At 36.3% G+C, this 20,078-nt stretch overlaps 1 protein-coding gene across 3 annotated transcripts in view; it reads left to right on the forward strand.

The window, feature by feature from the left end:
• Positions 1-20,078, forward strand: part of LOC129763793 (G protein-coupled receptor kinase 2) — a 295,376-nt gene continuing 275,298 nt past the window's right edge. Inside the window, exons 1-2 of one of the 3 annotated variants that reach the window (XM_055762915.1) lie at positions 1-142; positions 8,013-8,831. The gene's annotated coding sequence lies outside the window, so the exon portion shown is untranslated. Of the gene's footprint in view, positions 143-212; positions 354-8,009; positions 8,832-20,078 lie in introns of those variants that run through there. The other 2 variants (XM_055762914.1, XM_055762917.1) reach the window with 2 other exon arrangements.

Consider the following 20,078-nt stretch of genomic DNA (forward strand, 5'->3'; position numbering starts at 1 on the left):
AATCGGTCCATCGGAACACGGCGTAAGCAACGAGCTTCAGTCTGTAGATGAGAGCTGTTCGTGACGTTGATTCTTTACGACCTGTGTTCCTCGGAGTTCCGTGTGCATTTTTCTACCCACAGTGCAAGTAGCAGAGTAAAATGTAACCCATTTTGTGCAACTATGTGTTTTGATATCAACATTTATTCGTCGTTAAGAAAACTGTTGTGTGTGTTTGAGAGTGATCGGTTTCGATTGAGAAAACAAAACTTGCAATTTATTTGCATACACTTCACTCATGATTGCTTTGCTGGCGGAAGGGAGGAATCCAAAATCTCCCCATTTGGATGACGATGTGGAGAGAGAGTGAGAATGTGAGGGAGGAATGTGGCTGAGAAGAATTTCACACCATTGCGCGAACCCCTCGCGACTAGGCATTGTTCAATCTGATATACAGTGTGCATGTGTGTGTGTGTTGTGATGGTGGCGATTCTCGCATTGATGATCGGTTCATCTGTCCAGCATCCATTCGTACGTCGGAGAGAGGAGGAGAAAAGCACAATCGTGAAAAGAAGGAAAATACTAATTTGGACATCTTAGAGAATCACAGCGAGTGGATTTTTTTTTAATGGTAGTAATTGTTCATTTGAATTATCTTTGAATACTGCCCTTCATTAATAACATGCGTCCCGGTGGATATTCGCATGGGTTATTGCAGATGGGATGTGAGTCGGACAGTTAACTGCACATCTCATTGAGCCAAAAATTCCTACCAACGTCGTTTTTACGCATATGTCATGTTCCAAATTATATTTCTGCAAAGAAAGTGACACATGATGCTCCTCAAATGCAATAGCATTATCTGGTGCCAAACAACATTATCTGTCTCGTCGGCTTCATGAATGACACAGAGGAAGATTGGAGCTTGAAGGTGATAAGATCGGTTAATGTATTGTAAACACAGAATGTTGTTATGGCTCCGGTTGAATCTGACCAAATATTCGTTATATTTAACAGTGGTTGATAATTCTATATTTGTCAGACCAGGAAATGTTTATCAAGACAGATCGTTCTTCAATCAGATCTTATTTCACTTTGATGCTGTGTCGTAACAAGGTTCAAAGACCCATTAATGGGACCGGTTTGTCCACGGTTAGGGGGGTGGGGGTATAGCCAATGTCCACATGGCTATGAAATAAATATTTGAGAAAAAAAACAATCACATCTATATTTAAAAATCAACGGAATCTGTTTTTCATTTTCAAGAATTTTCAAACTTTCCTATCATGCTTGTTCTGCGTATTTGACAGTAAAAAGTTTGAGCTGCCTGATTTTTTTTCAAATACTTGTTAGTGTGAACACAATGCTTGAAATGAAATTCCTACGGAAGTAAATAATCTAGCAATTTGGTGTCAGAGAACTAATCATAAAGCAGTTTGTGAAGATTTATCAGGATGATTAAGAGCTTCTCGTCAAGTTACCAAATATCCTATGTACAGTGTTGGAAAGAAAAAAGTAAACAACATTACGCAAAATACATTTTCATGATTTTTTTTTTGGAAAGGAACGTATTTCTTACAATGGAAAGGATGTAAACAAGCCATTGTTTGTATTCATTTTCAAATGAGAACATTGTCCTGTTGGGAGATAGAGCTTTTATATTTATTTTTCTGAGTGATGGCTTTAAGTTTTCCTCCAAGACATTGACGTAGGACTCAGCCGTCTTCTGCACATCGATCTTGACGAGATTTCCAAGAAAAACAACCCCTCACAAGAAACGGTTCTCCACCGTGCTTAACTGTTGCTTGAGTAGGCTGGATAGCTCAGACTTCAGGCTGTCATTCCTTTGTGTTTTTTAACCTCAAACTTACTCTAATCGGTCCAAACAATCTTCTTCCAAAAGTGAGTATGACTGGAGGTCCTGGTCGTGGACCGTCATCATTCTCCTTGAACCGTTTTGCTCAAGTTTTGGTGTCAGGAGATTTTCTTCATTTCAACATAAATCATGCAAAATGCATACTCTAGTTGCAAATCATGACTAAGTACCAAAATTGTATAAAAATGTCAAAATAATGATAATCTTTATATAAAGCGAATTCGTTTTTGTTCAGTTTCAACCCCAGTGCCACACTAACTGCTGTCAAAACGTTTTTTTATTCACTCAGTTTCAACCTAGTGTCGCACTAGGTTCGCCCCGAAAGCCGTTAGTTTCGCACTGAGATGTTTTACGGGTTGACACTCGGGTTCACCAATACAACTATACTGAACTGTCAAGTTCCGAGTATTATTTTGAAAAATCTAAAAATAAAGACTATGAAAATGGAAAACCTGGTGTTTTTGCTTTTGTATTATTGGAATCGTAATCCAATTCGGATTCTGATTTTGAAGAGTTTATTCGCGTAGACGGTATTAAGCTTCGTGTGCTTTCATTGGGAGGCGAAAATAATGATGGATATTCAGGTGGAATAAACATGCTTCCAAAATCAAAATTATGAATGAAAATTTACTTTAACGTATCGAATATTTATTCTATGTGATGAAATAAGAGGTTTTTTTAATTGATATCGCAGAAACATATTGAACGAAAACTGTGTCTAATGATGATTTTATATTATAATAGTAATTATTTGTGGAACAAACAGGAGATGCATCAATAAATGGTTAAGTGAGTGTCAGGACTACATGTGTTAGGTAATCAAACAATATGAAGGAAAATTTTTCATTCAAAATTTTATATTTTTACACTGCACCTGGCCCTTCTGATCTAATAGAGAATAATTTACCCCCCAAGCACTAATATCGCCACCAGACGTCGACACTGTACATTTGTTGTCGCAAATATAAACAAATCAGTCTATATAACGCACACCAACAAACCACCGCATTCGTGAAACTGAAAACGTTTTTTATTACAGAGTCAGTGTGGCACTAAATCAGTTTTAAAAAACGAATTCGCTAAAGGTGGCCGTACACTATTTGTCCGAAGGTGAAATATTTGACGCTTTTTGAGAGATAATGTTTGGTTTGAAACTTGTACAAACACTATTTTGTTTGCCACTCTTCAATTATCATCATTGGCAAACAATGTCGATCCTTGAACATGGAAACAATTGGACTGAAATATTTAAGGTAACCTATGCATGTACCGACAGGTTTGACGAACAGACCGAAAAAATATTTTAAGCATCCAATAACTGAATTTTTGCTTGTCGTGTTTTGTGTCGAATATATTTGATCAGTACGGGTTGACCAAAATTTTATCTGTCAAAAAAAGTCAAATATTTGGCTTCGGTCAAACAGTGTATGAGCACCCTAATAGATACACAGTTGCATGTTAACCCTTTGCGGTCGTATTCAATTTGGACATGGGTGTCATACTGGTTGGAATTATTTTTACTTGAATTTTGGAATTATGCATCACTGCTCTGATGCATAATTTGTATGATAATGAAAGATAAATAAGATTTTTACAATTCATTGTGAACTTTAGATATGTATCTACTGTATAATGTGTTTTAAAATGCTGTTTTTATATAAAAAAATATATATTCTAAAACTCGTTCGTGTGCCATCTTTCGACACAGTCCCGATAAAAAAGGTTTGATAGCTGAGAAAAGACATAGGAACGAGAGGAATTGATTTATCACTTGCATTACTTTTTCCAAAAATGTACACTTTCGCGGGGAATTGAAATTTGAGCAATTTAAAAAAAATTAATACATCACGTGTCACTGCTTTACAAAATCAACAACAAATTTCGCACGACTTATAACAAGTTTATAATTCGTAGTTTCCATCCAATCCAAACAACGTATTCGGCCAAGCTACGGCATGTGGAAATTTGAATCTCGCTCCACACAGAGGTAGCTGCTCGTTTAAGCTCAATAAAACTCGTATGCTGCCTATTCTTCGTGCGATCAATCTACATAAGTTATCGATTGCGATGAGAATTGGTAAAAAAGCAGGGTAGTCCAGAATCGAAGCCCCAGTCCTATAAACCATGTAAATGACTTCCGACTTTAATGAAATGATGCTTTATTCTGTTGGAATAATACGGTGGTTTCGATGCAATAACGGCAGCAAATGATTCAAGAATACTTCCTTGAACTCCTATTGACATTCTTTGTTTTAAAGAGGCTTTAAACTTTTCAGTTCATTCGCCTCTGAATTCTTGAACTCCTAATTTCTTATTCGCGTGAGTGGAAAAGTCATTTGAAACAGTACCTTCTGAGAAATAAAATCTAACATTTGACATTTGAAATGGAATAAGGGTGCAACCGAGGCGTTTACTTGGTAATTTTTAGTAAAAACATATTCAGGAATGTCTACGTGGACAACAGGTGGAGGGGGTCTGGTCAATGTCCACGCTTGTCCACGGAGGGGGAGGGAGGAGTCTAATACCGTGCTTTGTGTGTCCACGTGGTATGTGGACAGCCCCTAAGACGAACAGTGGGGGTATAATGGACAGGTGGTTGATTTGTATAGTTGCATTATGAATTTCAAATTCCTGTTGATGGGAACCCCTTGTACATGTTATTCTATAATATTTAAACCATCCTACGACAATGAATAATCAAAAATGATTTCGCGTGTGGATGTAATTTTTGCGATTTGGGCTTACTTGGGATGCTTCCATAGTGCCTGCTTCATAATAGCCTAGTATTTTTCGATGGGCATTAGTTCCGGGGCGTTGGGGTGTCATGAAAGTGACCCCGTTGGTTTCGTACCACTCCAGGACAACTTTTGAATAGTAGCACGAAGATAGATCCGGCCAGAAGATCTTAATGTCCTCATGTTGCTTCGACAGAGGAAGCACACGCTTCTGTAGACACTCGTTGAGGAAGACCTGCCCGTTCACAGTCTCGGTGATCACGAACGGCGCATTCCGTTTGCCACCTGAGCAGATCGCTTGTCATTGTCATGTATTTCTTGACAAACTTTGAAAATTTCTGCTTCCTTAATTGCTCCGGAACATCAAACTTGTACTGGTAGCCTCGGATACTGCCTTGACGTAAGTCTCATCATCCATGATGAGACAATGAGGCTTCGTCAGCATCTGGGTGTACAGTTTCCGGGCCTATGATTTTCCCACCATATTTTGCCGTTCGTCACGATTTGGAGCCTTCAGCACTTTGTATGTATGCAGTTCCTCCCGGTCCTTGGCTCTCTGAACGAGAGACTTGGACAGATTCGACTTTTCGGCCACATCCCTGACCGATTTCCGCTTGAACGCTTTCCCGACACGCTTGTGATCCTAATCACCAATAGAACATCCATTCTGACCGCATTTCTCCTTCCGTTCAATGCAGAGTTTGGTAGTGACGTTTAATCACACGACTCACCGACTCACTCACGACTTTGCCCAAAATAATTTGAGAGTCCTTGGTTTAAGCTATATTTGAAGATGTATATTGTATTTTTTCGAGTGCACAAATCATGATAATTACGCTGTTGACAGCGGGATGCATAGATGCTGTCTGAAAATCGGTATCTTGCTGGTAAGGGGGTGCGGGAAAAAGTCGGAAATTGCTTTACGAAGTCGAGATTTTTTTTGTGCTCTGTGTTTTTTTTCTTTGTGCTCTCAAATGTTACTGTATGTATTTTAGCGCGTTACAACTTTCTAAGCAGCTAGAATATGCGTTTTTTTTTCAAAAAATCCCGCTCTGTTAAAAAAAATAATGCAATGTTCCATGGATGATCCAGCAGTAAACTGGAAAATGTTGAGGAATTTTTCAAGTGAGTTTCAAAATCTCACATCAAGCCCGTCGTACGAAATTCTCAACATTGGTAGTGGCGAACTCTATACGGTTGATAATTTTAAATTCCAAGGAGGGGCAGTAAAAAAGGCTAATGAAATTTGGATGAGTTTTTAAGAGCATTGTACAGTCTGTTAAAAAGCATTCCTCTGAGAAGGGCTGATTACACAGCCGTAACGGATTCAACTGTATTTTGTGATGTTCGCTGCTTAGAGAACGAACGTGTTGCGGGACGTTCAGTTCAAATGCCGTCACACTTCAGACAATTTGTCGGTGAGAAGAGTAAGCTTAAGGAAAGCCATCCAAACTTAAATCGTTTGCATCAGTTTTCCGGTCAAAGATATGCGAGATTGTCGCCAATGATGTGGATGATAGGCTGCTGGGACCGAAGTTGACATTTTGCATTACGGCAGCATCGACAGTTAAATCGTTTTTGCATGAATATCAGACAGAGGTACCGATGGTTCCTTTCCTTTTTGATGATCTAACGGGACTCGTAAGAAAACGGCAATGGATTGCGCCGAAATTTCCGATAAAGATGTCTCCATATTTCGTATCAGCTGTCGTGAGGTCTACTGCGGTTTTTAAAGAAACTGATCACCTTTGACATATCCCATCACTCGTTACTTACTGCTACTGGTTTAACTGGTACCGACGTTGATGTCTATAGCATTGCAATCATTACATCAAACTGACGCCAATCCATTAAGGTTCTGAACTACATAATTGTGTGGGGAATCATCAAACTAGGCTAACATCGGCTCACAAAAAAAATCATTGTAATTTTGTGTGATTTGGTTTCGCATGACAGTAGAAAAACTATCTCCACCAAGGATGGCAGCAAAACTAATTATAGTTTATAAACTAGATGGAAAAACTCTCACTACTTTACAAAATTAAAGTCAATTTCACATGAATTACAATAAGTTTCTAATTCGTAGGTCATCTTTAGTTCTCAATCAGTTCAAATAAACCATTCGGGGTGGTTTCGACCAAGTTGCGTTGTAGTGTGGATCTAGTTCTACGTAGAGGATACTGCTCGTTTAAGCTCTTCAAATCACTCATACTGTTTGTAAGCTGCATCTACTATTCGTACGATCACTCCTCATAAGTTATTGACAGGGTTTTGATTTGGTAAACAAGCTGACCAGTCCAGAATCTTAAACCCCTATTCATTAAACCTTGCCATGACTTTCCGGATTCCATGAATTGATGCCAAATTACCCCTTATCAAGGTGTTTTGATGCAAAATCAGAAGTAAATGATTCTGAAGTGCTTCATTGCACTTCTGAATATTCATTCGTGTTGATGAAAAGCTATCTGAACCAGGCCTACTTGAAAATATTTTCCTTAAAAAATCAGTAAACTCAGTTTCTAAAATGAATTGTTCGGAATATGAGTCAAAACGGTACTTTCTAGTCGAATTTCTGACTATTTTCTTTTTGAACAATAAATATCTTTGGGACCGACACCGATAATGTACAAATGCTCTTGGTGCGGGCTGAATGGAAAACGTAGCAAAAACAATTCGGGGCTCGAAGTGTTAAAATGGTGGGATTTCTCCCACATCCAGGCTAACCCCGTGGTCCCGTGGCCGAGTGATTAGCGTCAAACCTAACATGTCGGGGGTTCGGGTTCGATTCCCGTTCTGGTCGGGGAAATTTTTCTTCAAAGAAATTTCCTCTGACTTGCACTGTGGTCACGCGTATTCTAGAGCTTGCCACTCAGAATGCATTCAAGGCGTGTTATTTGGCATAGAAATCTCAACTAAGTACTAATGAAAATGACGCAAGTAATACTACGTTGAGACGGCGGAGTTCCTCTAGGAACGTTAGTGCCATATAAGAAGAAGAAGAAGAAGAAGGCTAATCCCGACGAAACGAATTCCCCCACATTGATCCGATTGTTCCAGTTTTAATTATGAATACGGTGATAACGCGCTATTATTAGATCCTCCGTTCAAATTGAGTCCAATATATCACTTATTTTTATTTTATGGCCACGCGGAGCACTCGTGTGTTATCAGGTCAAATAAAATCATCGCACTCGCACTCGTATTCTGTTTAATTTTTTTTGCAACATACTTTATTTTGGTTGTTTATCAGTTTTTTTTATGACATCCCAAAATCGGATGCGGACGGTTCGTGCGTGATACAGGGGAGATACAGTGCGAGAATCCATCCACCGAGCTGAAAGTGAGAAGCGAGCGCGAGAGTGTGGCAAAATAATTTTAGATGAATTAATCCGAGTGTGTGTTTTTTTTTTTCATTCAAGCAGCAGAATCCGCAGCAACAAAAGTGAGCTCGCGAGTGAGAAACACAGAGAGTGAGAGGTTGGACTTTCGTACCGTACTCATCGCTCTCCAAGAAGAGCCGTCGTCACACAATCGTCGTTCGTTCACATCGTTTGCTCATCTATCGAACACAACGTACACACATTCGGGAGACGAAGAGTGCGTGTGCGTGTGTGCACAGAGAGAAGGTAAAGCATAGGAAAAAAGAGTTTGAAGCAAATATCATGCAAAGTTGAAGTGTGTAGTGTAGTAGTGTTGAAGATTAAGAAAAAATAACCAAGAAGGAAGCAGAAGAAATCGTAGTTTTTGCTGGCGAAGTCGTGAAGTGGAATCGACGAAAGTGAAAGAAGAAACACGGTGTTTGTGGGGCGGAAAATCTGGTCATTACTGCACCAGCAGAGCTGGGCGCTGATAAAGAGAGAAAAAAAAGTGAAAAGTGCTCAACCAGTGAAACAAGATTCGAAATTATTGTACCACACCCCAAAAAGGTCGTGTTCTTGGGGAGGATTTTTGTTGTTGTTTGGAAACGAGCTTAGTTCGGCGAAGCAAAACGATTTCGAAGGATTCAGTTGTGAAGCGCACAGAGCTAGCTGTGAAGAAAGAAGACCTGTCCGTTTTGGTGACCGTGGTGGCAGAAATTGAAGTGTGCGAGACGAAGAAGACAGTGGTGCGGTATTCGAACAGCGAAGACGGCACAAATACGACGACGAAGAAGACGACAGCAGAATTTCACTTCGGGGGCTATTCGCCTCTGCGTCGCTGTTTTGCTGAGACTTGGTTCGCCACGACGACGTGAACACTAGGTGAGATAGGTGCAGTTTTAGCCGCTATTTTCCTGCGCAGTGGGTGATTCCTAGGGGTCCCATGGTCCGCCAGTCGATCTCCTTTGTCAGTCTGGAGACCACAATGGGGCAAATTTACATTTCTTCAATATCCATCCGAGAAAAAATATTTTCCTTCATTGTTGACCAGCTGAAATAACTTCTGCGTGCGAGAGATTTTTTTTTGTGTTTGTGTGTATAGCGCAAACGGGCGACATGTGCGAAGGCGTGTGCGTGTATTCATTCACTTCTGACAGACGAAACGAACGCAAGGTGTGTAGTGGGGTGGAGGAAACAGGGCTAAGGAGTGATGCTGATGGCTGTATTTACCAATGCTTTGGGCAGATTATAACTGTGTTGTGATGTGCAAATTGGATTCGCATGAATTTTCGGTTGTCTCTTAAACAAGGGGCTCACAACAGGGGTTCGGATGGCGCTAATGTTGTGCACCTTGTGTGCAAATTGTTGTTTTGTACATGGATGGCCGTTTGTGTCCGTTGCCGATACACTGTCTGTACACAGAGATGCCAGATCTGTGAATTGGCATGATTTTTTATGTACAAAAAAGTTAGAAAAACTTACACATAAACATGTAATAGTTATAGTGAACGAAAAGGTAGCATAATAAGGTGACAATTCAAAAACTGAATAACTGTGAACGAATGAAAATGAGACATTACAGACATTAACACGTTCGACGCCCAACGCGACGTTTTTGAGTTTCTTGCAGAACCCAACTTGCGATTAAATTATTAAATGAAGATCAAACTTAGTTTATAGATAACTTTTACATGATCTAGCAATGTTTGTTTTCAATTGAAGACGAATTGATGACAATAACACATGCCAAAGTCATAGTATAGGGGTTTTGCAAAAAACTGCAGTACAAACCATCCGCACTATAAATTAATAAAAAGTATAGTATAAACAGTATAATATTATGGTTATGATTTTATTATTTTGTTTCATATACTATAGTTACATTTAGGTGTCTATTCCATCAAATACCTTCTAAAAATTATACTCAATTCGAGCGAGGAAAGTGTCACCCATATCTGGTGACGGGGCGTCGAAAGTGTTAAAATAAGATAATATATTGTAATCAAGCAAACCATTTGTCATGACAATTGTCATGCGAAAATGCGAAAACAGAATAGAAACTGAGAGAGGTTGGCGTCGACATCATGCCTCATACCGTATGTTTCTATTCTGTTTTCGCATTTACGCATGACAATTGTCATGACAAATGGTTTGTTTTCCCAACACAGACATCGAAATCAATGTGCCTGGGGGAATCCGCTTTGGAAATATACATGCAAGTAGGGGGTATTTTTGTTCCCCCCGAGCTGCGTTTCCCTAACACGGATTTCAAAATCAATGTGCCTTGGGGAATACGATTTGCAAATATATGCAAGCTGTGAGAACTTTTGTACTCGCTTGACTTTGTGTAGACCGGAATATGTTTCTCTAAAACGTACTTCTAAACTGAGAAGAGAAGAGGTGAATGAACTCTCGCGGTTTGAGAACTACCTAAACATGAAAGATGCAATAATTTCAGAGGGAAATGTAAAATACAATGATCGTTTGACAATTCTTCTGTTCACATATTTGGTATCCCTAGGCATCATATCAAACGTAAAAGGACGGTCATCAAATTTAGTTTTAACGAAGGACCTAATCTATTACAATTCATGAATTGATCTTACCTAGGACCTAATCTATTACAGTTCACCCTATTACAATTCATGAATTGATCTTACATGGCAACTGTTCAAACTTTTTACTTACAAACAGGGTTGCCAACTACAATTCGAAAAAATCAGGAAGAATGAAAATAAAAATCAGGATAAATCAGGATAGCTCATATTGGGTTACCCGAAAAGTTAATGTTGATTTTTTGGGAAAACAAAATCATCATTTTCAATTAAAGCATTATAATTGAATTTTATATCCATAGTTCTGTTTCACAATCTTTCACCATCTTTCACACAGCTCAAATATTCTATCCTCCCAGAACATGTTTGCTTCCTCGTCGAAAGCTGCTGCGAGCCATACATGATGACCAGATGTGTAAAAGAATTAATAAGCATGGTATAAATGCTCGCATAAGCGGAAATGCTAGTGTTTCGCCTGACTTTTTGATTGTTTATGTTTTTTCCGAAAAACCTACAGCATCACTACAGTGAATTGCAGAGAAATCAATATTCAAATTATTCAAAATTTTCCTACAATCATAACTCTCGGGATACATTGTAATTTCATAAATTCGTCAGCAAATCTGTTTTCATGAAATTTCCTAGCACTGTTCTGGGAAGCCACGAAACAATTGAGGGTAGATAGAAAAAATGTTAAGTACAAAGTTTAACTTAATGTAAGATATATACGAATGCGAACCGGAAAACTATCATGACAGAAAACTTTGGCATGCAAACCACTGTATTCATTACGAATAATGTAAAAAGTACAAAAAATCAGGAAAAATCAGGATCATTTCAGAAAAATCAGGATAAATTGAGTGTTCGTCAGGATATCAGAGAGCGTATTAAAATGTCGGGGAAATCCTGAAAAATCAGGAAGGTTGGCATCTCTGCTTACAAAGCAAATATATTGAATTCAATTGAATTCGAAAATTGTTTCATTCAATCGATAATTTAATCAATACAATACAACCAGGTTTTTTTACGCGGTTTTTCTTGCGCGGTTTTTACGAGGTTTTTTTACGCGGATTTTCCAGTTAACGCGGTTTTTTTACGCGGATTTTCCAATTAACGCGGTTTTTTTTACGCTGTACCCGACGGGGTTTTTACGGGTAGCGATTCGTGAATGTCTTTCCCTATCTACTTAGCTCTGGACGGTCTAACAGTGGTACTGTACGTGCATCGGCAGAAGAGTGTACAAATTACTAGGGAATCTTTTAGCAACAGCAGATGACCTCATTCGTGAGGTAAACCGAACTATAGCTGCCAGTAACCAACGAAATTGCAGGAAAAAGCTAAGGGTTTTCGGTTGGGTGTACAGATGCTTACTAAGACAACGGTAGTCCCACGTTGCGGTTGTATCATAGATATAACCCACTCATTTTTATTCTAAAAAGATTAATAGGATATGTTTTCATTTATATTTATTCATTTTTTTACTTCCGTTGTTCAACCGTTCGACGATTCATTGCAGCAGATGGTTCTAAAAGTTATTAGCTGCTCTCGCTCAGTTCATTAGCAGTTTATATAGCTTTAACTTCAGCAAAATCAGATCCTGCAACCTAAGATTTGATCTGTGACTATATTACTCAACATATATTACTCCAGTAATATATAAGTAAGATAAAGAGATGATGAGAGGTAATTCGAGTGTTTCAGTTTGGAATGTTTTGTCCAACTTAATGATTAATAGCAGAATGTAGTTTCATGATTCGAAATTCGTTTCGCTGTTAGGAACGTAACCTCACTAGGTTACGTTCAATGACGGATTTGCGGACGAATTCGAAACTTTCAATGGTGTGAGCACCGATATTTCCTGAATTGAGTTCAACTCATTTGGTCGGTAGGGACTGTGCGAAAGATCTAGAAAAATATATAAAACGCATTTTTCACTAAAAACTGTAACTAAAATAAAGGGTATTTCAATAGGGACGTTACAAAGTAGACCGATAAGGACAGCAAACGATGCCATATTTTTTTCCGCTCTCTTGACATTTCTCTTCAGTCGGATTTGCCTTTTCATAATGGAAAGATATACGATTCAACAACGAGTCGAGATTATTAAAATTTACGACCGAAATTCGGAGTCAATGGCCTCAACTTTAAGAGCGCTACGTCCAATTTATGGTCGTCATAATCGTCCTGCCTGATCAACAAATGAGCGTCTAGTGATATTGCTTGATTAATACTCGAGTAATTCAGAAATTTGTGTTTTATTTGTACGATAGCCCCCTCTTAGAGAGGAGGGAGGGGTCTCGAACTATCATTAGAACCTTCCCCGGCCCCAAAAACCACTACATACAGGGAAACTTCGATATAACGTACCCTCGTTATAACGTCACTCGATATAACGTACACGTTTCCAAAGTGTAAAAGAAATTTTTTTTCAATATTTTTTTTCTGATAAAACAATGAATTACCTGTATTGTGATGATAAAACAAGTTTTGTACCTTCAATAAATCCCGAAATACAGCTGGTTTTGTGATTCCGGATTCTAAATGAATCAAGCTTTAATCAACAGTACGAAGGAAAACATCATGAGAAAGGCTGGCTTCGTCTTCTGATTGAAGTTATTCATTAACTTTACTAAAACAGCAACACAATAATGTATTATAGACTACGTTTGTGAGTACTTTATTATGCTTCGATATAACGTACAAATCGTTACAACGTACAATTTTGAAAGTGAAATGTACGTTATATCGAAGTTTACCTGTACCAATTTTAATTTCCGAGCCCATTAGAATCAGACAGACAGAAATCCATTTTTATAGATATAGATTTTTTTCATATAAAATAAAAGTCATGTAGAAAATTTTAAAAATTAGTACAAGATGGTAAAACTGTTTTTGACGAACTTTGTGGAACATCGATTTTTGTATTAATTTTCGAAACTTCGAAGTTTTCTATGTTAACAATCAATTTTAGTCACAATTTATGAATTCTGATGTGATTTAAAACAAAAAAGCTCTTTATCAATCTCCTTCTAAATACAGTCATTCTCCAGATATTTAAAAAAAATTTTGCTAATTTATTGCCTTTTTTATAGTAAATATGCTCTTTTATTATATTTGTCGTATTATACCGCCATGTTCATGAAATTTTATGAATTGTCCTGCATCCATTTTTAAAATTTTCTAAACGATTTCTTTTTAATATGAAAAAATTAAAGAAAAGTAAAAATATATATTTCAGATATTACAAATCAATGTTTTTTTTTTGTAAATAAAAAAAAGTACATGTTTGGAAATCAATACTCTATAACTCTTTCTTCCTTTCGGTAGGGCTCATAGTTTCCGAGATATAAATTATCAAAGATTTCTCTTACTAAAATAGATACGCCCTTTTCAAAAGTTACACTTGGGTCAAAAAAATTCTAAATGCTGTGGAAAACTCATATTTCCTCCAACATTTTGCGGATGGCCATCCGCTGTGTTTCCGTGCAATTGTGCGCTCGACCCATTTTTCGTTGATTGTAACTAGAATTCGAGAATTAAAGCCTTCTAACTTCTTGTTTACATGATAAATACTTACCAGGATCGAAAAAACACAAAATACCACCAAGAAACAATTCATTTTATTCAAAAATCGGTCGAAACAATACTCGAAACAGGCAAAACGAGGAACTGCTCTTAAATTTTGTCGCATCATTTTAGTTGGTCAATATGCTTAGAACGCATCTTTTTTTTTATTGTTTTAACTACAGATGATAGAAATTTCTTGGAATTATGCAAATAAATTATTTTAAATGGATTGAAGCACTGGATTGTTTTTTTTTCTCACACTTTTGTCACTTTCTTTTTTTGCCTGAGCAGTAATCTTAATATTTTGTCCGACACTGTATTTCATATTAAAAACTATTTAAAACGTCAAATTTGTCGCATTTCAAAAATTATCAAGTTACCCAAGTAGTTCTTACCATAACTTCTCAGGCGGACTATGGTGCAACACTCTGTGGAATAACAATGGTGAATTATGTTCCATCTAGCGAGTTCTATACCCTCGAATCCATATCCTGTAAATCATACCAAAGAATAAAAAGCACACATTTTGCAGACGGAGAAGGATAATTAAAGGCTCTCAACGACATTAACAGCATGAATAAAATAGATCTCAATCAAAAACTCATTAGATGCGCGACACTTCACCACTCCCACCCGGGGGGAAGGGTAATGGTTTACGAATGGTAAATGGGTGTAATTGCGGGCAATTGCCTCGTACTAACCATGACCCGTACGAGCGGCAGAGATGCCAGATTTTCTTCATGGAGCACGATTTCACGTCAAATCTGCCGAAAAACAACAAATTTTGACACGACCCTTTTCGATGATGTTCAAACTTGGTACATATGATGGAACCTACTCAAAATCTCAATTTTACGACTCAATTTAAATTACGACTGAGTTTATTAAAGGGCCTTCTGGAAATAATTGATCTTTCTTGCAAAAAATTGTAACTCAAAATCCAGATGCCGGATTAAAATATGGTGTTTGACAAAGTTGTTGAAAAATTATTGAACTTTTTAGAAAAAATAACATTTTGAACACACTGTTAAAAAATCTTACTAAAAATTGAATTTAATAATGAAAACATTTATATTTTAAAACATCCTCTCTTCGATGATTCTTTATTGTATATTTTTATTGGAAAATCCTTTCAATTTAACAAAGTTTGACGTATAGTGAAGCCGTGGAAAACTCACCGGAATGGAGATATGAGTTTTTGAAAATTTATGAAACTTCAATACTTTGTGAATTCGTAACCATCTAAGAAAAGTGACATAAAAAACCGAATCTACATGCGATTCAACACGAAAAACTATATTTAACGTTTTATCCTCCGACTCCTAGTAGATTTCAACATTTTTTTCTTAATTTTTTGTCGAAGTTAAAATTCGATTCTCTCATTGTTTTTAATTTTGAAAAACGCGAATATCCCATGAAATAACCAACAAGTCATTTATGCATCGGAAGAAGGGCAAATCAACAGGAAGAGTTTTTTTTAACAACAACTTTTTCGTGATTCCTTTGAAAAAATACTGCACATGTTTCACTCGTAACATTTTTGTGTGAAATTTCTCGCGATTGTCTTGTTCTTACATCTCCTTTCAGTGAAACCGACAGAATGGTTCTCAGATTTTCGTGAAAATTGGTAGTTTTATTTCTCAGCGGGAAATATTACACTCGTGTTTTTTTTTTACTTTTTCATTGGGATCCCAATTTCAATCGTAGGGTGGTCCGAACAATAAATTTCTCCCAATTTTTTCCCCAAAATGACTATTTTTAAATGTTCATTACCTTTGAACTATTGGACCGATTCAGATGATCGACATAAATTGAAGCCAATGAGCTAAAATATTACACTTTCGAAAAAATGGATTTTGTTTTCATTATTATTGATTGTATTTGTTTTTTATAGTTTACTTGATTAAATATAGAGGGCGCCATATTTTTAATATTTTTTTCTAGAAAGCTTAGGTGTTTTTACATAACAAATCCATAAATCAGAGAGGTGATTTTATAGTTTTTGGATAATATATCAACATATAATTTTGAATACGCTCGGTCGTAATTTAAATTGGTCGTATGATGATTGAAATTGTGTATGGGTAGCTTCCATCATATGTAGGGGAAGTTATTGATATTTATTTATTTTATTTATTTTTGCATTTCCGTCAAACAAATGTAGACTACATACTTATGCCACTAGGGTAAATGCCTTCTGCAAGATCATATTTGAACAAACGAAGGCGAATTATTCAGAAAAACGTTCAATTGGCAAACATTGCCGGGAATAGGTTCCGCCCGATAGAGCGAAAAGCATTAAGCGCAGCCGCCAGATGGCTAGGAGCACGTTAAATGACTAATGTCGTTACGTCCACAACCAGGGTTGCCAACTATAATTTTAAAAAATCAGGGAGAATGAAAATAAAAAAAACTCCTATTGATTTGCCCTCGTAGTTCGTAAAGATTTTTGGGAAAACAAAAGCATAATTTTTGTAGGCTCACATACATTTATTTAATTTTATATTGTTTGTCCACAATCTTTCGCCATCTTCCACGCAGCCTAAAATTGCCATTCTCTCAGAATATGTTTACTTTCTCGTTGAAAACTGTTCCAGATATTTTCACGCTGGCCAGAGAGTTGAAGTTGAGAATTGAGAATTTTGCCTGGACCTGAGCCTGTGGTAACTTGAAGGTGCAATATCCGGTTTGTTTAGCTGGTGGAAAAGCACCTCCCGGCCAGTCTCCAATTTAATTTTTCGTGTTGTCAAAGATACATGAGGTTTGGCGTGGCCTTGACGGAGCACGACGTCTATCACATTGATCAATTTTGGAAGTTAGTCCTGGATCACTGGCTCTAATTTGCTCAATTACGAGCTTGGTTGGTTGTTTCAGAAGCTCATAATACAGAAGACGGATTTCATGCCAACTCGTCTTTGGAGTTGACAGCACCGTGAAACGTTGTGGGTGTAAAGAGATTGGTCATTGAAGCAGCTAAAGCAAATTAAGCATACCTGAAATCTTCCAAAAAGAATAAGACTACTTTTTGAAAATGCCCAAGTTTTAATTTTTTACAGAAAATTATAACTCAAAAAATATAATAATTACAAAAACCTAGTAAAAGGATGAAATGTAGAAAATTGTTTAAATTTTCATAAAAAATGCCAAACAATTTTTAAAGGAGATTTACACTAGAAAAAATATTTTGAAATTTAAAATTCATTTTTCTCAAAAACGTATTTTTTTTAATTTCTCAAAAAAAATCGTTTTCAAAAAATTGTTACTAATCGAATTTTGTTTAACGACAAGATAGCAATATACACCCAGGTTTTTTTGACTTCTTCTATTTTATTTTTATTTTTTTCTCAGTGTATATTTTTTTACGTTTGGCTCTAAAACTCTTTCTAAGACACTATTTCGGTAGGACTCATAGTTTTAGAGATATAAATTATCCAAGATTTCTCTTACTAAAATCGATACGCCCTTTAAAGATACTTTAAAGTTTGAAGATAATAATTCCATATTGAATAGCTAATATGGGTATCAAATGAAAGGGCTTAACTAGTAGAATGCAGTTAATTATGTAAAATGCAAATCCAAAATGACTACACTACGCGGATTTCATATTTTCTCAGAACCCCATCAATATGGGTATCAAATGAAAGGGCTTGACTAGTAGAATACAGTTATTGGCTTTGTAGTGTAGTCATTTTGGATTTGCATTTTACATAATTAACTGCATTCTACTAGTTAAGCCCTTTCATTTGATACTTATATTAGCTATTCAATATGGAATTATTATCTTTAAACTTTAAAGTAACTTTAAAGGGCGTATCGATTTTAGTAAGAGAAATCTTGGATAATTTATATCTCAAAAACTATGAGTCCTACCGAAATAGTGTCTGTGTTGAATACAGTTATTTATGAAAAATGCAAATCTAAGTTCCCAAATAAACAATTATTTTTTAATGGTTCCATTCAGCTTGCCCTGTTTGTATGTATGTTTGAGTGTTTGTGGGGCTGTCCCAAATTAATAGAAAATTAACCCCGTTCCTGTTGACTGATTGATCTGAAATTTGGAACATACCTTTAATTCTACTGTCATTATAAAACTACGTATTCCATGATCTTGAAAAATTCAATTTGGCCATCGCTAAAAAATGGCTGAATGGCTCAACTTGGAGAATACACTACACTATGAACAACATAAATTCGGAAAGGTCGTCGCCACAAAATGGTCGACTATGTACTTTTTGCAATCCCCTCAATATTGGTATCAAATGAAATGATTTGACTAATAGAATACATCATGAAAATATTCCGATAAAATTTAGGTAAGAAATAAAAATAACAAAAAATTATTTTTTGAATGGTTTTAAAGTAGAGAAGTATACTGATGATACAGATAATTTTCTAAAAACTAGAAAATAAAATAATTAAAAAAAACTTTTTAAGTTAAACGGTTTAATGTACTAAAAGATAGAAAATAATTAGACAAGTAGCAGTTAGTAGTTATCACATTCGTTCCTTCATTAATTTAGGGTAATGATGAGACTAAAATAAAATCGTGGGGTATATGATGATGACATATGATGAAAGTCCAACGTCGATTTCTTACCTAATTTTCTTCGGAATATTTTCAAGATGTACTGTATTCTATTAGTCAAATCATTTCATTTGAAACCGATATTGAGGGATTTCAAAAAATACATAGCCGACCATTCAGTGGCGGCGACCTTTTTGAATTTATGTTGTTCATCATGTTTTGTGTTCTCCAAGACGAGTCATTCAGCCATTTTTCAGCGACGGCCAAATTGAACTTTTCTAGATCATGAAATACGTAGTTTTTTAATGACAGTAGAATTAGAGGTGTCTTCCAAATTTCAGATCAATCAGTCAACAGGAACGGGTTCAATTTTCTATTAATGTGCAACAACTCTACAAACGTTCATACATACATACAAACAGGTCAAGCTGAATGAAACCATTTAAAAAGTAATTAGTTGTTTGGGGACTGCGGCCATATATATATATGGCGCTATTTTGTGGTGGCGACCATTTTGTATTTGCATTTTTCATAAATTACTCTGCCCAAGTTTGCATAGGAGACGTAATCAACAACACCATTAGTGTTGGGAAAGCGCATTTGTTGTTTTTTGGCCTACAAGCATAACCATGCCAATTTCCAATGAAATGATCTGTCCAGTTGAAGGATATTATCGACAAAAAGATAGCCTAGGAGATTTTGCGGATTAATATCTATTTTATCCTTTTGGAAAACGCTTGCGTCTATTTATGCGGACAATCAATCGTTCCGACGAACATTTGTTCGTATATCTAGACGTAATCACCAGGTTGCTTTGTCTGTAGCGTTAGCATTTACCTTTCCGATAATAGTCAAAACGTTTCCGTCGATAGTTTCAGATGTTTTCGGATAAAATAAAATAGGTTTGGAAGAAATTCCAACGGACTAGCCATCACATGAAGGAATTGAAGATATTGTCAAAAAACAACTGAAAGATGTTTCAAAGCCTTCATTTGATTTCATTGACCAGCTTCAGCCTCGAAAATCACAAAAGGATTTTATAATTTAAAAAGTATTGGCTGTAATACCGATAGATAAATATGACTATTGGATCAATTTGCCAGACACTCAAATAGATTAAAATTTTAAGATTAGCTGCATTAGATTAGCAAATAAAGAATTAAATATGAAGTATGTTTAAAAAATATATATCGATGTGTTTTATTAAACTTGGGTTAAGTAGTCAAAATAGATGTTCGCAAAATAAACCAAACAGCTGAATTTGCAGTAAAATTTCTATACAACAGCTGTATCTAAATCGTAAATCTTCGGTTGGATACCATTTAAACTGAAGAAGTATTGTTTAATATTGATAACACATGATAAAATGGGCTGTTCATTTATGTAACTGATTATTTAAAGTCTTATTTTGTTTACTTACACCAACGTTATGAGTAAATGTTGAGTACGTTAAATTATTCCGTGTCAAATTTGATGAGAAAT

Source organism: Toxorhynchites rutilus, chromosome 1 (genome assembly GCF_029784135.1).
Source record: "Toxorhynchites rutilus septentrionalis strain SRP chromosome 1, ASM2978413v1, whole genome shotgun sequence".
NCBI lineage: Eukaryota > Metazoa > Arthropoda > Insecta > Diptera > Culicidae > Toxorhynchites > Toxorhynchites rutilus.